At 44.9% G+C, this 5,968-nt stretch overlaps 1 non-coding gene across 1 annotated transcript; it reads right to left on the bottom strand.

Annotated features, from left to right (window-relative positions):
* Positions 1-5,650: 5,650 nt before the first annotated feature.
* Positions 5,651-5,841, bottom strand: LOC114615956. Its single transcript, XR_003710555.1, has one exon. It is a non-coding gene; the product is annotated as a U2 spliceosomal RNA (small nuclear RNA).
* Positions 5,842-5,968: the final 127 nt, after the last annotated feature.

Raw genomic sequence — 5,968 nt, 5'->3', positions numbered from 1 at the left:
TTTTGAGCCAACATCAAAGACCAGATGCGAGGAACACGTGTCCAACCACATGAACTCTATTGTCACCTTCCTAATGCTGTGTCAGACCGTTTAGCACAGTTCCATATGTGCTGACCCTAGCCATAAAATGACTTCACTGCTAGTTCATAGATGTAATTTTACTACTGTCATGAACCGTACTGTAAATACCTGTGTTTTCCAGTGGTCTTAGGCAACCCCTGTGACAGAGCAGTCATATATATTAAATAAGTAAATACATTTTAAAAAGATTTATTTGTGTACTTGTGCATGTGCATGAATTTATGTGTAACGTGTGTGCAAGTGCCCTTGAGAAGCCAGAGCATCACTGGATAGATATGAGTCCTGGGAACAGAACCCAGGTCCTCTGCAAGAGCAATAAGTCTTCTTAACCAATGAACCATCTCTTCGACCCCAGATTTTTCTTAATGTGGTAGTTGTGTCTTTGATGGGTTTCTTCCCTCCCTCAGTGATGCAGATAGAGGCCAGATTAAAGGTAGGTAAGGGCAGGTTTATTAGGAGGCAGCTCTCAGGTGGAGATCAGTGAAGTCAAGCATGGGTTCCAGTTTTAATAGTCTTGTTACCTCTGAATATAAAATCATTTTTTCACAGTAAAAAAGACATTTTAGTTTTGTTTTCCAGTGCAAGGGGTAGGGGGTGGGGTGAGGGTGGGGTGGAGTGGGGACTGGATCTGGAGCTTTGGCGTCCTAGGGAAGTGATACCCCAGTAAGTCACATCCCTGACATTTCTTTTTTTTTTTTGGTTTTTCGAGACAGGGTTTCTCTGTGTAGCCCTGGCTGTCCTGGAACTCACTCTGTAGACCAGGCTGGCCTCGAACTCAGAGATCCGCCTGCCTCTGCCTCCCAAGTGCTGGGATTAAAGGCGTGCACAACCACCGCCCGGCTTCTGACATTTCTTTCATACATAGTCCAGTCAGTCACCGTTTTCTTCCAAGGCTTGTGAATTTTGATACAAGAGTCCCAACCTAGGATTCCCTGGACCCCTGAATCTGGCTTCTCCATTAATGTTTCCTGGCCTTTACTCCTGTCGCGCCTGACTCGGCCAGCAAGGAAGGCACAACCAGGAGCTCTTCTTCAAGCAGTTTATTCAGGACTTTTGAACAGTCTTCTACCCCAAGGGGAGCACCCACAGCCCTTAAGTACCCTAAGGCTAGCCAACCCAGGCAGGCCACCTGCCTCTGCCTCTAGAGTGGTGGAACTAAAGGCATGCTACCCCTTTCTACTGACCAGTCTCGTCCACTCTTCCATGAAGGCCTCCCTGGGCTCCCAGCTCCTGTACAAATGGGAGGTAGACATCAGCCCCCACATAGACCTCCTGTAGATCCAGCTGTGTGGCTATAGCAGAGTCCTCTGTTTCCTTCCCACCTTACAGCTTTCTGTTCTAATGCTTCCTGCACCTATTAGACCCCAGCAAATGCATGTGTAATGTGGTTGAAAGCAGATTTCTGGGCTGGTGAGAATGCTCGGTGGATACTGGCACTTGATGTATAAATCCAATGGACAATTTCCATCCACGGAGACCCCATAAAGATGGTGGGAGAGAACTCCAAACAACCCCACACACCTCTGACCTCCACATGTGTGCATTGACACATATGTACTCCCTCCATCACATACACCCCCACACACAATAACAATAAAGTAAAGAGAGGGACTGAGAAGATGATATTAAGAGCATTCGCTGTTCTTAGATCGCTTGATTCACAAAAGGGCTGCTCACTGCCTGGAACTCTAACGCCAGGGATCTGGCGCCCTCTGCTGGTTTCTGCAGTTCATAGCATGCAGCTGACAAACACGTTCACATAAAAATAAATATTAAATATTTTCTGCTCAAATAATTTACTTTAATATGATTTGAGTCACAAAAAGAAATGAACAGGGCGTTATCTCTATCCTCATCCTCAAACTAGGAATGGTTCAGTCACGAGACTTCAGAAGCAGGCAATGGGACATTAGCAACTTCACGCTTTAGACACATTTTCTTCTGGACAGTGACAGTCCACCAGGGAGCAGCACCACCTGCTTGTTTTAAGTCCTCCAGTTGGCCCTGCGACTTGGTACATGGTACTTGGTTCTTGAGAAAACTCTCCTCTTTGGGTAGTTTCAGCTCCCCTTTCACTTCTGGCCCACTCCACACACATACTCATTTCTAGATGAAAGTTGTATTTTCTTCATTCAAAACAAAGCAAAAAAAAACAAAACTAGTGTATGAAAATTAGACCTTTGTGATTTCCTATGATATTCTACTCTTTTGATTCAGGTCCTTACCCAACCCAACCAAAAACCCATAGGCTGCCTTGTTTCTTCTACACTTTTGAACAAGTTGTCAGGCTCGGTGGCAGGCACCATTACTTGTAGAGATGCTGACATCTCTAGGATCTTCTTGAGTGTAGTTCGGTAGGAAAAATGAGAAAACATATGCAAATTGCTTGTCTGGAGCTTGTCGTGCCAAGGTCATTCAATAGAGCAGTGGTTCCCAAGCCTTTGGCCAGTTCTTTGTCCTGTCCTTACCTCCCTAGGCTTAGCCCCATCTCTGGCCCTCAGCTGCTGCAGCCATCTGTCACCCCAACCTCACACTTGAGGATGTAACAAATTCTCTAAGGTATAATCTTTGATTTTTAAGGTATCCAGGGAATGTAGGGAGGCCCCTTCATGGCTGTGGATACTTGGAAGCTGAGAAGGAGGTGGCAAGTCATGCTGGTGTCAAAGAGATGGGAAACTTGAATCTGACATTGAGCAGATGTGTGCAGGAGACAGCACCCTGCTGTCATTGACTTCTCTCTTCTTCCACTATCCTTTATATACCACTGTTATGAAGATTAATACTGAATCGAATAAAAAATAAAATAACCCATCCTCTGGGGAGAATTAAGAGTTAAAATATTGACCAAGCCTGCTCAGTCAGTCAACAGGTTCTCCAGCACAGGAGTGAGGATTAAAAGAAAAGAGATGGTTAGACAAAATTGCAGCATGACCCCAGCCAGTTCTGAGGCTGAAGGCAGATTTAATTCAACTTTTCCTTTAAGCCCTTTTAATTACATGCAAGTATTTAGGTCAGTTCTAGGTGCAGGAACCAACAATACAATAGAAACAAACAGTCAAGGAACAAACAAGGCAATATACAGAGTCCCACGATCACTCCTGCTGTTTCTAAGGGCTCATCTGGATAACAAAAATATCTGAGCCTACTATCATGTCCTAGCCCACAGTAATATTCAAGCCTGAGGCCTACTTCTTTGTTTTAGCCTAAGACCTGGATTCCTGACTGAAATTACTTCTCTGTTTTAGCCTAAAAATAGATTCCTGCCTGAACTTACTTCCTTGTCATGGCCCAAAGTCAGATTCCTGCCTAAAGCCCATTTCCTTGTCCTTGGCCAAGGTTCGATTCCTGCCAAGCAGCCTCAAAGGCTCTCCACAAAATATCATTCTTCCTCGATTTCTGAAGAACGCCACCCACTTCCCATTTAACTCTTTGCAGATGATTACTGTTGTCTTTTTGACAAATTGCCCCTTTGTGTCACCTCCCTTCAGGGCAGTTTATACTAGAGCAGACTGAAACTGCTGGGTGATTATATACACGCAACATTGACTCCAAACAGCAACATTACCAGCAAGAAGAAGTGGGGGGACTCACTAGCCTCAGGAGGTAAACAAAAGGTCACATGCCCCAGAAATGGAAACCTTGTAATAGTCTTGAGACCCCAGACACAGGAGTTTAACAAGACATGGACAGTGGCTAAGGGTGGAGACTGACCAGCCAAACGCAACAAGAAAGACAAGTCCAGACTCTGCAGCTCCCTGCAAGCAGGGTAGAGAGCTCTCTTCTGATGACGCAGCTGCTTAAAAGCTATCTGTGCCCCTTGTAAGCTAACCAAACCTCTATCTTGTTAGTAACCCCGATAAAAACTCTTTGGTTCACCAAATTGGACATTGGTACAACTATTACTTTGGTCTATTGTGGCCCCCTTTCTGGGATGAGTATGAGTTATATCTCCCAGGAAGAGTCTGTCAGGCCATAGCTGCTTATGGAAGTGTTTTTCTAGGTTAATTAAAGTGGAAAGACTCACCTAAACATGAGTGTCACTATTTTATGCGCTGGAGTCCTGTACTAAATAGAAAGGAGAAAGCAAGCTAAGCTGTAATAGTTAAAACTTGCAAACTGAGTTTAAAACTAAATTACTATGTAAACAAGAGAAAAACCTAGGAATCAGTAGGACCTTATTTTTAGCCTAAAGATTGTTAGCCATAGGATGTCTAGCTCTCAATCCGAAGGCCAGGCCTGTGGGATCTCAGAGTCTCACCCCTTATTGTGTAATTGTTATGCAAAAATGTTGGCTGTTTGCCTATTCTGTTTCTGTAATCTCATTTAACCACTGCTTGTTCAGGAAAAACAAACAAACGAAGAATAAATTTAGAAACAACAATTATGGTAAAGCCTCAGGCAGCATAACCTCCCCCACTCCCAGTTGAGACAATTGTGATCTTTGCCTTTAAAAACTTCAGTCTAGCCAGGCAGTGGTAGCGCAAGCCTTTAATCCCAGCACTTGGGAGGCAGAGGCAGGCGGATTTCTGAGTTCGAGGCCGGCCTGGTCTACAGAGTGAGTTCCAGGACAGCTCCAGTCCCCATCTTCCCTTTTTGCAGCAGCTCTCAGGTTGGAAAGGAGGCTGATGCCGCAGCACTGCTGAAAATAAAACTGTTTTAAAAACGCTTTTAAACTGAAAGATGTTTTTGTTTGGGGGTGGGGGAAGGTCGTTCCCTGGTGTCTTGAATTCCCACAACAAAGCATTCATGCTTGCTTCTGCTTCAGATTTCTGTTGCCAAAACCAACTAACCATGCCCTCCAAACGGAGTCAATGTTGCTACTCTGAGGAACGTGCCAACCAGCCACCAACAAAGGATTGCTTGTGTGATTCTGACTATCAAGTTGACATTTACTACCACAAACAAGCTCATCACACCTGTGCAAAGCAGTTACAGGAGTTGATTTAGCTTTGATAGCATAGTTGGACCTGATGTGAGTGCGTGTGGCGTAGAAGAAGATCGGGGGTGTTTTTTGTCTTCCCAGGGTTATGCTTTCGGTTACAAATGAATTTCCTTAGGAAAGCATCTCCTATACTTAGCCAGAAGGTCTCACTTCTTTTCCTGTCTCCCACTTCATCTCTTGAGCACTGAGTGGATGTACATGACGCTTGTACCCACTAAGAAGCCAGATCCCCTCATCCGCATATTTCGTTTCAGCGGCCTACTGAAACCAGTACTGGGGAGTGTGTGTGTGTGGGGAAACAATATAATTTACTACTTTTTGTTGTTGTTGTTTTGTTTTTCAAAACAGGGTTTCTCTGGGTAGCCCTGGCTGTCCTGGAACTCAGTCTGTAGACCAGGCTGGCCTCGAACTCAGAAATACCCCTACCTCTGCCTTCCAAGTACTGGGACTAAGGGCGTGTGCCACCACTGCCCGGCATAATTTACTACTAAAAAGGTCTTTCGACAAAATTTTCAAAAGACTTCCAAAGAACACAAGCTACACTAGTAAGAAATAATAACGAAAACCTAAGGTCAACATAAAGAACAAGAAGTGTTATTCTAATTTTATACAGTCATTATTCCCCAGAGGGGGTGCACCGTTCCTGGAGGTACTGCAACACCAGGTCGATGCGTGGAGTGGACGGAGCAAGCTCCTATTCCAACTCCTAGTTCCAAAAATCCATTTAATATATTGTCCTCGGATAGAGGACGTATCAGATATTAAACTGACAAGAACAGATACTACACTTGATCTTAGCCAAAAGGCCGAGAAGCGATACCCGATGACCAACACGCAGCCCTACCCTGCACCCAAGAGACACACTAACATCGTGGTGACCAAGCGCAACCCTCACTTTCTGCCTTCCCCGCGCCTCCTTCCTACTCCCGTCCGCGTCTGCGTCCT

This window comes from Grammomys surdaster, unplaced genomic scaffold (assembly GCF_004785775.1).
Source record: "Grammomys surdaster isolate TR1022 unplaced genomic scaffold, NIH_TR_1.0 209468, whole genome shotgun sequence".
Taxonomy (NCBI): Eukaryota; Metazoa; Chordata; class Mammalia; order Rodentia; family Muridae; genus Grammomys; species Grammomys surdaster.
The sequence above is the reverse complement of the archived record's forward strand: the minus strand, read 5'-3'. Positions and strand labels throughout refer to the sequence as shown.